Here is a 13,364-nt window from a genome sequence, read left to right as displayed (position 1 = left end):
TAGATGACGCTACGAGGCTGTTCGGAGGACGGACGAAGAACTGCGCTTGTTTCTTCACAGGTAATCCGCTAGAGGGAGAAAGGATTCCGTGCGAAAGGCAGCTCCCGCGCTCTGGTGTGACCGCGCTTTTTGTATCCTGTTTGCAACTTGCAAGTATGCCGGTGGAGGGCCGGAGCTGACAGCCGAACTCTGGCGTTTTCAGATTGCTGGGTGTTCTGCTTTCAGACGTTTCCGAACCCTGTTTGATAGTGTGCCAATCTCCTGTTTTCTTCACTGAGAACCCCCCACATATCTCCGAAGTCGAAGTGAAAGTATAGCGTTTGGCCCTTTGTGAAATGAGCCCTAACAAATGCTATTGTTTAATTATCACTCTTTGGTTGTCCAGACCAACTCTGTTTCCGGTCACCGCACTTTTGTTACTCTACATCAGGGGTGGCCAAACTTGCTTTATAAGAGCCACATAGAATAAATGTCAGATGTTTGAGAGCTGCAAGACAAGGAAGGAAGGAGAGGTAGAAAGAAAGCAACTTTAAATGCATTTTCCAAGTCGCCAGCTGGCTTGTCTTGGAGAAGCTGGTTGATTGGGGAGAGCCACACAGTCAGTGTGAAAGAGCCACATGTGGCTCCCAAGCCACAGTCTGACCACCTCTGCTCTACATATTACTGCTGTTTCGACTGTAAGCTCCTCAAAGCACGCATGCACTTTTTCTTATTTGACTGTGTATATTGTGCTTGATGAGTATGCTATAGAAATAGAAGCAAGAATGTTGCGGGTGGGGGGGGGAGTTGGGGAGACAACCGGAAATTTCATCTGGACAGCAGCAGATTAGTCAGGTATACTTTCGCAACATGGCAATTAGCATGTCAGACATAAGGTAATAAAATGTTTTTGGATTTATTTACTTTTGTAGCCAGTCAGCTCAGAACAACAAAAGTATGTGCTGTTCTATGTAGTCCTGACCTGGATGGCCCAGGCTAGCCCTATCTCGTCAGATCTTGGAAGTCAGGCAAGGTTAGTATTTGGATGGGAAACCACCAAGGGAGTCCAAAGTAGATATGCAGAGGCAGGCAATGGCAAACCACCTGTAAACTTTGAAAATGCCACAGGATTACCATAAAGTGACTGTGATTTAATGGCACTTTACACATGCACATTGTGTGTAATTTGTTTTAAATTAAAATCCAGATTTCTACCCCTAAAGATTTACATTTTAATCCTTTTTGTTGTACTTAAAATGTCTGTTGTATCTTGATTTTTAAAGAGGAATTAAAGCAGGACACTTTTGATGTAAGATCAGCAGATAGGAAAACAGGAAGAAAGGAAGAGATGGGAGAAGCAAAGAAACAGTTTTCAGTGGGAGCGGCAAAATATGTGTTTGGAGAGTGCAGACAAATGAAATGACTGAAAATTCTGCATAAAATTTACCAAATGCATATAGAAAGCATAACAAGTGGCTCTCTGTGTAAAGAATAACATTTAAGAATAAGAATTAGTAAAATTTTGAGGTAAAAATGCAGTGATTTTGTTTCCAGAATTGATTTTTTCAAGGCAACAAAGTAGTGATCATGTCAATGAAGAGAACTGCTGCAGAATAAATGTAACCAAGGGATTGTTTTCTATGAGGTGTTCTGGAGTCCAACTTATATTTATTTGGAGGGCATAAGAATTAAAGGAGTTACAAGTGATTGGTAAGTTCATGGACAAAACTACTCTCATTTAGGTTTATCATATTCCGACTTATGGTAGGAAATCTGCCCTGCCACCGCTGCCCACCACTAGGGATGTGCAAAAAAAAAAAAAAAATTGGTATTACACGGATTCAGAAGTATATGGGGGGAAAAAATTCGGAATCCCCGTATGCTCCTGAATACCGCATTCGGAATAGCCGCATATACGGTAGATGCGCAGCTATTTCCGAATATACGGCCCTATTATACCCTATGGGCCATTGAAATCAATGGCAAATAGGGTATATTTGAAGCCACCTGGAGGGGAGGGGGTTTGAGGGAGAGCCCCCAAATTTGCAGGGGACCTGCAGGGGCTCTCCCCTCCAACCCCCCCAAGTCCCAAAAAGATTGGGCCAGGGGATCCCATTCCAGGGGCACCCAAAGAGGGTGCCCCTATTCCATCATTATACCCTATGGGCCATTGAAATCAATGGCAACATAGGGTATAATTAGAGGCTACTGGGGGGGCAGGGGGTTTGAGGGAGAGCCCCAAAAACTGCAGGGAACCCGCAGGGGCTCTCCTCTACAAAACCCCCAAGTCCCAAAAAGATTGGGCCAGGGGATCCCTGTCTTTGGGCTCCCCAAAAGGCCCATTGCCAACAATGATGGGGAAAGCCATATTAGCCACTTCCTCACTGTAATTGTGGTGGGAAAAGTGGCTCTGGAGAGCAGGGGGTTTTGAGGAGAGCCCCCCCAAACTGCTGTGCAGTTTCAGGGCACTGTCCCACACAAAACCCACAAGGCCAAAAAAAAAATTGGACCAGGGGATCCAATTCTGGGGCACCCAAAGCCAAACCTAACTTCACACCAGAGAATCTCTATAGGACCCAAATGCACTACATCCCTCTATCTACTCTATGAACCCTGCAGGCCTGGAACCAATATAAACTCAGTTGCCAACATCACTGCCACAGAAAACACAATCGGCTCAAGGTCTGCTCTGCAGACCTGGCTGCAGCAAACCCAGATGCCAGCTCTCCAGCCCTGCCCCAAACAACACAGGGAGAGCTGACCAACCACAACAAGCCTGCTGGTTCTGGGTCTCTCACCCAGGTGCCAGCTTCCCTGCCACAGAACATGCAATCTACAGATGCCAGCTCTCCAGCCCTGCCCCAAACAACACGGGGAGAGCTGGCCAACCACAACAAGCCTGCTGGTTCTGGGTCTCTCACCCAGGTGCCAGCTTCCCTGCCACAGAGCACACCACACAATCTACTCTATAAAAACAAGAAAGTGACCCAGCCCACACACACCCTCACCAACCCCCACACCAACCAAATCAAACAGTAAACAAATCAAACAGTAAACAAATCAAGCCGTAAACAAATCAAACTACTTTTAAAACAGTAAAAAAAAATTAACTTTTAACTATACAGGAACTTAGGAAATTAGGCCAAACAGCACCCCCCCCCCCAAGAACCAGAAGAGAAGAGTAACAGCAGCACAACACAGCAGCAACAAATCAAACACTGAATACTTTTAAAACAGTAAAAAACTCAGCTTTTAACAATACAGGAATTTTGCCAAACCCCGCCCCCCCCAAAAAACCCCTTCACCCTAACCCAAAGAAATCCAAGCCACCCAAATTAGGAGAAGTAAAAGGACACTGCACTTTTAAAAGTCCTCTCACTAAATTAAGATATGGGCAAATTAGCAACCCCACCCCACCCCAGGCCCCCACCCCCAGCAGAACCTAATCCCAACCCCAAATAGGCTACCCACCCAGTACTCACCCACCCAAATCTGGATAAGTAAAGGGACTCTAGTCCTTCTACCAACAATAACTAAAACAAGAAGAACCCCAAAACTGTCTTACCTTGTCTTCTCTACTCCTGGGAAGTCTGGTAAGACTGAGTGAGAGAGCAGCAGGCAGCAGCTGAAGCCAAGGGCCAGCCAGCAGCAGCACACACAATCTCTCACACCAACACAGCAGCAATGGAGGAGTCCAGCCAGGAAGACTCCTTAGAAAGGGTCTCTAGCCCTACAGAGAGCAATTTCAAAAAATAGCACTGCTCTCTGATTGGCCAGACAACAGTGCTTACTTGGATACCCAGTGCATACCCAGTGCTTACAACAGTGCTTACTTGGATACCCAAGTAAGCAAAAGATCAAAATAACAACAATAGCCCTGCAAAGCATGCAAATGCATGCTTTGGATTGGCTGCTGGGGCTCCTCTTCCCACTACTCCCCCCCCCCCCTGATCCCAGGGAGGCTATGGGAGAGGCGGGAAGAGGCCACTAAAGGCGGGAAAGTAGGCAAGCAGCTCCACTGAGGCTGCAGAAGCTACTTTCCCGCCTTTTCCATTGACAGCCGTATACTGCCGAATAGCTATTCAGCAGAATACGGTGAGCTGTATTCGGCTGTCGCATAATAGGCGGCAATGGGAATAAGCTACGGCCAATTCCGTATACAGCCGAATCAGTGTTGATTCGGCTGTATATACGGTTCGGCCGAACCGAATGCACACCCCTACCCACCACTGCTAAGTGAATTGGGGGATGTGGGTGTCAACCCGGGCACAATGACATCACTTCTGGGTTGCGCCATAAGTTATGTCATTGTATTAGGTAGGGTTGCCAGGTCCAGTTCAAGAAATATCTGGGGACTTTGGGGGTGGAGCCAGGAGACATTGGGGTGGAGCTAGGAACAAGGTTGTGACAAGCATAATTGAACTCCAAAGAGAACTCTGGCCATCACATTTAAAGGGACCATACACCTTTTAAGTGTATTCTTTCCATTAGAGCTCATAGAATTGAACCCCTTGGTCCACTCTTTTTGAAACTTGGGTGTTTTGAGGAGAGGCACTGGATGCTATGTTGCAAATTTGGTGCCTCCACCTCAAAAAAACAACCCCATAGAGCCCCAGATACCCACGGATCAATTCTCTATTATACCCTATGGGAATCAGTCTCCATAGGGAATAATGGAGTGCCCAGCAGACATTTCTCCCCCCCCCCGCTTTCTGATGACTCTGAAATGGGGGGAGGACCTCCAAACCAGGGGATTGGCAACCCTAGTATCAGCGGGATGGCTGTGCACCCCCATCAGTTCCTGCCTCCTGCTGTTGATCTATAGCAGGGGTGGCCAACAATAGCTCTCCAGATGTTTTTTTGCCTACAATTCCCATCAGCCCCAGCCAGCATGGCCAATGGCTTAGAAAAAGGGTTAGTTGAGCAAGTGATGGAGTCTTCCAGGAAGTCCTGTGTGGTGTCCTAACTCCATGGTTGTCACAGAGCAGTCCTAACAAATGAGCAGTCATTATCCACAGACATTGTGCTTATGACTTTGTTATCTTGAACCGCCAAAGAAGAGTCTAAAAAAGAATTGAGGGAAGCAAGAAGAGTTTTGAAAATGCTAACGGTGTGGATGCTAGAAAAGTTAGTCCATTGAATATAGTTAGGTTCTCTGTCTCTCTCGGCTTGACTTCGCGAACGAAGATTTAAGAAAGGTGCAGTAGTCCACGTCTGCTGCAGGCTCGCTGGTGGCTGACAAGACCAATGCGGGACAGGCAGGTCCGGCCACAGTGGCTGCAGGGAAAAGTCTGATTTGGAGTTGGTGCTGTAGCAATACGATTCTTCCTCAATCTCCTTTTGTCCTCAAGACCAGCTATGCGTGCGTTCTCAAAGGAACAGACAGCCTGGTGGATGGTGTGCCTCCATGCTTTGCGATCTGAGGCTAGGTCAGACCACTGGTGATGGTTAATGCAACAGGTACCAACGGATTTCTTCAAGGAGTCCTTGTACCTCTTCTTTGGTGCCCCTCTATTTCGATGGCCGGTGGAAAGTTCGCCATACAGGACAATCTTGGGAAGGCGGTGGTTTTCCATCCTGGAGATATGCTCTGCCCAGCTCAGCTGTGTCTTCAACAGCAATGCCTCAATGCTTGTAACCTCCGCCCGCTTGAGGACTTCAGTGTTGGTCACAAAGTCACTCCAGTGGATGTTGAGGATGGTGCGAAGGCAGCGCTGATGAAAGCGCTCAAGGAGTCACAGGTGATGACGGTATAAAACCCACGATTCGGAGCCGTAGATGAGGGTTGTCATCACAACCGCTTTGTAAACATTGATCTTTGTGCCTTTTTTCAGATGCTTGTTGCTCCACACTCTTTTATGCAGTCGGCCAAATGCACGGTTTGCCTTTGCCAGTCTATTGTCAATCTGCTTGTCGATCTTGGTGTCTGAGGAGATGATGCACCCCAGGTAGCTGAACTGCTGGACTGTCTTCAAAACTGATTCACCAACAGTGATGCAAGGAGGGTGATAATCTTCATGGGGTGCAGGCTGGTGGAGAACTTCTGTCTTCTTCAGACTAACTTCTAGGCCGAATAGCTTGGCAGCCTCTGCAAAGCAGGACGTCATATGCTGCAGAGCTGATACTGAGTGGGAGACAAGTGCAGCATCATCAGCAAACAGTAGCTCTTGGATAAGTTTTTCCATTGTCTTGGAGTGGGCCTTTAGTCGCCTCAGGTTGAACAGACTGCCATCGGTGCGATAGCGGATGTAGACACCATCGTCATCATCTAAATCTACTGCGGCTCTTGGAAGCATCATGCTAAAGAAGATCGTAAAGAGAGTTGGCGCGAGAACACAGCCTTGCTTTACACCTGTGCCTATTAGGAAGGGCTCCGAGAGATCGTTGCAGTGTCTGACTTGGCCTCGCTGGTCTTCATGTAGCTGGATGACCATACTGAGGAACCTTGGGGGGCATCCTAAACGTTCCAAGATTTGCCATAGGCCGTTCCTGCTAACGGTATCGAAAGCTTTGGTAAGGTCGGCAAAAGTCACATATAGACCCTTGTTCTGTTCCCTGCATTTCTCTTGGAGCTGCCTGAGAACAAATACCATGTCGGTGGTGCTCCTGTTAGCTCTGAAGCCACACTGGCTCTCTGGGAGGAGTTCTTCTGCAATGGTGGGCACCAGTCTGTTCAGGAGTATTCTAGCAAGGATTTTGCCTGCGATGGAGAGCAGGGTTATCCCCCGGTAGTTGGAGCAGTCTGACTTTTCCCCTTTGTTCTTATGTAGAGTAATGATGATTGCATCGCAAAAGTCCTGTGGTCGTTTGCCTTGTTCCCAGCAGGTGACAAGTACTTTGTGAAGTGTGCTATGTAGTACTATGCCCCCATGCTTCCAGATCTCTGGTGGGATTCCATCAACTCCTGCTGCCTTGCCACTTTTCAATTGCTTGATGGCTTTAACAGTCTCTTCTAGGGTGGGGATCTCATCCAACTCTGTTTTCACTGGTTGAAGTAGGGTGAGGTGGATTGCTGAATCTTGAACTACGCGATTGGCACTGAAGAGAACCTGAAAATACTCCGACCACCGGTTCAGTATGGATGCCTTGTCTGTGAGGAGCACTTGGCCGTCTGCACTACGCAAGGGACTCTGAGCCTGATATGATGGACCATATACTGCCTTCAGGGCTTCGTAGAACCCTCTTAAATCACCAGTGTCTGCACACAGCTGGGTTCTCTCTGCAAGCTTGGTCCACCACTCGTTCTGAATGTCTCGAAGCTTGCGCTGGAGGTTGCTACATACAGCGCGAAAGGTTGCTTTTTTTCCCGGGACAGGAGGGCTGAGCAAGATGTGCTTGGTAGGCAGATCTCTTTTTCGCCAGTAATTCTTGGATCTCTTGATTGTTCTCGTCAAACCAGTCCTTGTTCTTCCTTGTGGAGAACCTGAGGACTTCTTCAGAGGTCAACAGGATGGTAGTTTTTAGGTGTTCCCAGAGTGCTTCTGGAGAAGGATCTGTGAGGCAACTGGGGTCCTCAATTCTTGTCTGGAGTTTTGCCTGGAAGGCAGCTTTAACTTCGGCTGACTGAAGGCTGCCAACCTGAAACTTCCTCCGGGGGATACCGCCTCTCCTGGGTGTAGATTTAAAGTGAAGACAGAGATTGCAGCATACAAGACGATGATCCGTATGACATTCCGCACTGGGCATTACTCGGGTGTGTAAGACATCTTGAAGGTCTCTCTGGCGCCCTTGAATAAAATGTGTATTCCCTGAGTGTAGGATGTAACAATCTCCATATATCAGTCAACCTCAAATCCTTCATATAGCCACTCAACACTGCTCTAACTTGTGGGAGTCTATTTATATTAGCGTCGCTCCTATCCAGAAGCGGGTCCATAGTTACGTTGAAGTCACCACCAAAAACAATGTCATCCCACTCCATATTCTGGATACTTTCTCCTATTTTATGAAGAACAGCAGGTTGATCACGGTTTGAACCATATATTGAAATCAATAAAACCTTTTTTCCATACATATGAGTATGCAACACAATATATCTTCCTTCTGGATCTGAGATGACTTGTTGAACTGACACATTAGCAATCTTGCGTATTAGAATTGCCACACCACGTGAATTAATATTATAATCGGTGGAAAAAACCTGAGTTCCTTTCTCTGGAGTTCCTGACCATGAAGCCAACGCCAGAAAGGCGGCTCTCAGCCTTTGACTTACCCGACCAGTAGAGGGTATAGCCAGCACCGTGTTCTTGAAGACTACCTTCCTCAGGGAAACGGACCTCGCTGAGAGCTGCTATGTCGATATTCAACCTGAGAAGTTCGTGGGCAACTAGAGCAGAGCGTCGTTCAGGGCGACCACTGTCTACTATGTCAAGCATGGTTCTGATGTTCCAACACGCAGGCTTTAGTCTTTGCACACTTTGTGAGGCAGGTGCATGCCTTTTCTTTGTTGTTATTTTTCGACCGCAAGTAAGGATGCCCGTTGACCGCAGCTAGCCAACTGGGGGGGGGGAGACGAGCTTTGTTTAGGCCACCTTTCCTAGGCCCCTCTCCATATGGAGCAAGCAGTGCTGTCCCTAAATAAGGCTGCTTGGTTGTTCAGGGTGCTACCGAAAAATGCTTTCGTCTCCGGGTCAGCATCAGGCGACCAATACCCTGAACCGCCTACATGCAGGATCGGGACTGCGGCTTCCAGTGGCATCTTCCACCTGCCATTTCGCCCCTTGCCCATCGCTGCAGGACTTGGTATGTTGTGGGTTATGGATGTGGATACCCTTCAGGCCTGCACAGAGGAATTTTTTGGTGAAGCGCAGTGTGCGCAATACTGGCTCCACCCTTTCACCATGGGGTCATCTGCCATGGCCCAGTAAGCCGGGACGCCGGCAGCGAGTTCTCCAGGGGGTAGATGTTACATTAACGAGCTCTGTCTGCCCAGGCTTGATGTTAGAGTTTTCCTTCTCTTGGCTGGTGAGGTTGGTGAGCCCAACCTGCCCATCCGGTTATACCGCCGGACATTCGGTCGCACCATGACGTTGCAAACTCTGTGAAAACGGGGGGGACCAGCGAGAAGGTGTTGCCACGGATGCAGTAGTGTAGGAGAGGCCATTGCAGTGACCATCTGCCAGGCATAGCCAGACAGTGACCATGCAGCGTTCACTACACCGGGAAAGGAGAGGCGATGTATTGCGCATGCACTTTCCCTGGGGGGGCAGGACACCCAGAGGGAGCCCACCCCCCCACCCCCCATAGTTAGGTTAGTGAATAATGAAAGAACATGGACCACTACTTCCTTTAATTGAAGTAACTAGAAGGAAATCAAGAAGCTATACCTGCGTTACAAATATCTAGTTAATTAACTACTATTTTCTTTGTTATTTTTAGTGATTAACTCTTTAATAAACTTAAATATTTTGGTTCATAATATGAAGTTAGTGGAATATGCAAGTATGTTCTTAGCATTTATGGTCAAATTACAAATATTATAGTGAGACCAATATGATTGATTCTCTCCTCTTAAAAAGATTCTGTTTAGGAGAGGTTCCAGATGATAGCCATGTTTCTAATAGTGCTTTTATGCAAAGACAGTATCCAGTTTTGAACCAAGGTCAATCCTGAATTTGTAAAAATAAGATAGGATTGTTTCAAAGGGGCAATTATAGATAGACTCTTATAAACTGTATGCACAACATATTTGGATCAGATTTTGAATTTCAGATGGTGCTGCATTTGCCCATGGTGCCTTTTATTTTTGTTCTTTTTCAGTTTTGTGCTATATCAGTATATTGATATTATATTGAAAGAACTGCTTCAGTTTTTAAAATGTAGAAATGGATGAAAAAAGTAAAAGTGGTTCATTACAAAGCCTGTTTGAAATGCAAACCGTTGTGTATAGGAACTAATATTGTTATATTGTAAAGGTGTTCCTGCCTGGCATTTAGGCTTGAGCTTGGGGACTCAGGAACAATGGGCAGTAGGATCCAAATCCTCGCTACCCTGCTCCAATCACGGGCCCCCTGCTGGTTTGAATGGTCCAATTGCATGCTTGTGCGGGAACCTGAATGTATATATAGTTGGCCCTGTTAGCCCACTCCTCAGTCTTTCAGTGCTGTCCTATACGATGCTGTACCTAATAAAAGAGCTATGATCACTACCACCACGCCTCTTTATTGCATTGAACCCACTATAATATAGTGGTGACGAGGATGGGATCCGGATGAGCAAAGCCCAGGACCAACCGGCATCATCCAGCGCACCTAATTCCAGTGCCGCCATGCAACAGACACCGCTGCCTGGCCTGAACATGGCTGCTGCTCCCGGACCACAAGGGTACCTTCCCAAATTCGACACAGCTCATCCTGATGTTTGGGAATCTTGGGTCAAACGACTCAAGTACCACCTTGTGAATCAGAGAATCACTGATGGGGAAGCGGACCAAGAGATGAAGAAAGCCATCTTACTGAGTACCTCAGCATTGCCACCTTGAGGCTAGTGGAGAGCCTGGTCGTGCCCACCATGCTTGAAACATCCTCCTTCGACCAGATCATCAAGACACTGACTGGCCATTTCGCTCCACAGCCGACATGCCTCACCCAATGGCCTCAGTTCCTTGACAAGAGTCAACAGCTGAACGAGGCTGCGGCAGATTACCTCGCTTTCCTGCATGAGATCAGGATGAAGGCAGAGTATGCCACCCATCTAGAGGATGCCCTGCTCGAAAAATTCACTAATGGCCTTCACAATGAGAAGACCCGCCGGAAGATCACAGCTAAGGCCAACTGCACTCTGGAAAAGGCCCACCAGATAGCCACGGCAGCCGAAAAGGCTAGTAGGAAAAAAGGTCGCTGTCCCAACACCACTGCTCACCAACTGCCTCCAACAGCAGCATTGGATGACTCCGATGGGGACGATGGTCTCAAGCTACACTGAGCGTCCCTGCAACATCAGCATCCATGTGCATCGGAGCTGGCAACCCCTAAGGCCTGTGCCAGTTGTGGTGAGCCCCACGAAAGGAGATTGTGCAAATTCAGGGATGCCATCTGCCACCAGTGTGGCAAATCAGGTCACCTTGCACAGGTCTGCAGGTCCAAGTTGGCTCGCTCCACAGTCCAATGCCAACATGGCTGATGCCACGAGGCCACCATCATGGATGAGCTGCACTCCCTCACCATGTCTGCTAGCCAGGTATGCCAGCTATCTATGCCCTCACCTCATAAGCTTAAAGTGACTGTGTTAATAGAGGGTACGCCATGTAAGATGGAGATAGACTCTGGGGCCACATTTACAGTAATTTCGGCCCAAAGGGGAGACCCCATTTACACCTCTCTCCGATAATTGTCTGGGATGTTCAAAAACAGGAGGTGGCGGTACATGGGGTCACGTTCGTCCAGGTAAAATATGGGTCTTATGAGAGAACCTTGCCCTTGCTAGTCATGGCAGGAAACCTGGCAAGCTTGTTGGGCTGGTTGTGGTTTGAGCCGCTAGGAATCCACATGACTGGCATCCATCAGGCCCCCGTGGGCATGAATTTCCAACAGGTCTGTGCGGAGTTCCCATCAGTCTTCGACAGGTCCCTGGGAACATACACTGGGCCCCCCGTATCTGTCCAACTTAATCCAGCTGTGCAGCCAGTAAGGCTCAAGGCCAGGTGCATTCCCTTTGCCCTAAAACCAAAAATAAAAGAGGAGCTAGACCGCCTCATGGCGCAAGGGGTTCTGGAGCCAGTGGCCAACACACATTGGAAGACCCCCGTAAAGCCCAACAGAAGCATCCGCGGGGTACCAATACACTCTCCAGTACCAACCAGGGAAGGCAATGGGCAACACAGATGCCCTGAGATGCCTGCCATTACCATCGGGGGACCAGACCCTGCGCCAGTGCACCAAATCCTGCTTTTTGAGTCCCTCCCGGACCATCTGGTGCATGCAAAGGACATTGCCCATTTATCCGCTAAGGACAAGATCCTCTCCTGAGTTCTGGACTGGGTGTGGAGGGGATAGCCCACCAGTCGGATTTTACAGCTTATGCTTCCCACCAGGACTAACTCTTGGTTTACAAAGGGTGTTTGTCATGGGGGAGTAGGGTGGTAGTTTCCCCGGCCCTGTGACAGCGAGTCCTCACCAGGTTGCACAAAACTCACCCAGGGATCGTGCGAATGAAGGCAGTCGCCTGCAGCTACGTTTGGTGACCCGAGATTGATGAGGCGATCGAATCCTAGGTTGTCCTATGCCAACCCTGCCAGGAGTCCCAATCTGCTCCACCCCACACTTCAGTTCAGCACTGGGAGTCCACATGCAATCCCTGGTTGCATCTGGACTTTGCGGGGCCCTTCCAGGGGCAGACTTTCTTTCTTATAGTGGACTCCTACTCGAAATGGCTGGAGGTGGCCTCCATGGCATCCACCCCCTCCTGGACTGCCATTGGCGCCCTCCACCGGGTGTTCGCATCACACGGCCTGTCGGACATTCCCGTCTCCAACAATGGAGAGTTGGGTGAGTTCAAGTTGGGTGAGTTTCAGGACTTTTGCGGCTGTAATTTAATTAGGCACATTAGGTCAGCCCCTTTCCATCTAATGGCCAAACCAAAAGGATGGCCAAACCAAAAGGATGGCGCAGACGACTAAAGAATCACTCCGCCCCATTGTCCACAGGGATTAAGAGGCTCACCTTGCCAAGTTCCTATTAGCCCAGCACGCCATCCCTGCACCGCCACGGGCCGCAGCCCAGCAGAGCTCTTAATGTATTCACCCTCCTCAACCAGTTGCACCCGGACCAAGCCCTAGGCCTACAGGAGATGCTAGAGGTGCTCTGAGCGCTGCACAGGTTTGATACAGGGGACTTGGTCTTTGCTAAGAACTTTGGGGGCAGCCCAAATTGGATCCCAGCCAGGGTCACCCAGGTCCTAGGGTCCATGATGTATGAGGTTGTTAAGCCAAATGCCCTCAAAACGAGGTTGGGGAATTAGTTAGGTGGACACCTGGCTTAATAGGAATCTTTTTACCAAATGTATACCAGGCTCAACCATCCAGAAGTTAAATGCTCAATAAAAGGACTCTAATTTAGTAAAATCAATTGTAATTTATTTAGAATAATAGTTCTTTCACACAAGGATAAAAATACAAAACAATCACACATTCACACAGGTCTAAGGAAATACAGATTGATAGGGGAACATATATGGGTAGACAGACAGGGCGATATTTACCATCGTAGTCTTCCAGGAAGGTTCCAATGGCGACTTAAGAGGACAGGGGAAATGGACCCAAAACTGTGGCCAGAATTGGGGATGGATCTAGACAGCAGAACTGGGATACTGTTAGATGCACACATGAGTGGAGTTGGGTCAGAGGTTAAATAGACTCCCTCAGACCCTTCAGGGGCTGGGAGGTCTTG

The sequence above is a fragment of the Heteronotia binoei genome, chromosome 21, assembly GCF_032191835.1.
Source record: "Heteronotia binoei isolate CCM8104 ecotype False Entrance Well chromosome 21, APGP_CSIRO_Hbin_v1, whole genome shotgun sequence".
NCBI lineage: Eukaryota > Metazoa > Chordata > Lepidosauria > Squamata > Gekkonidae > Heteronotia > Heteronotia binoei.
This window is presented reverse-complemented; position numbering follows the sequence as displayed.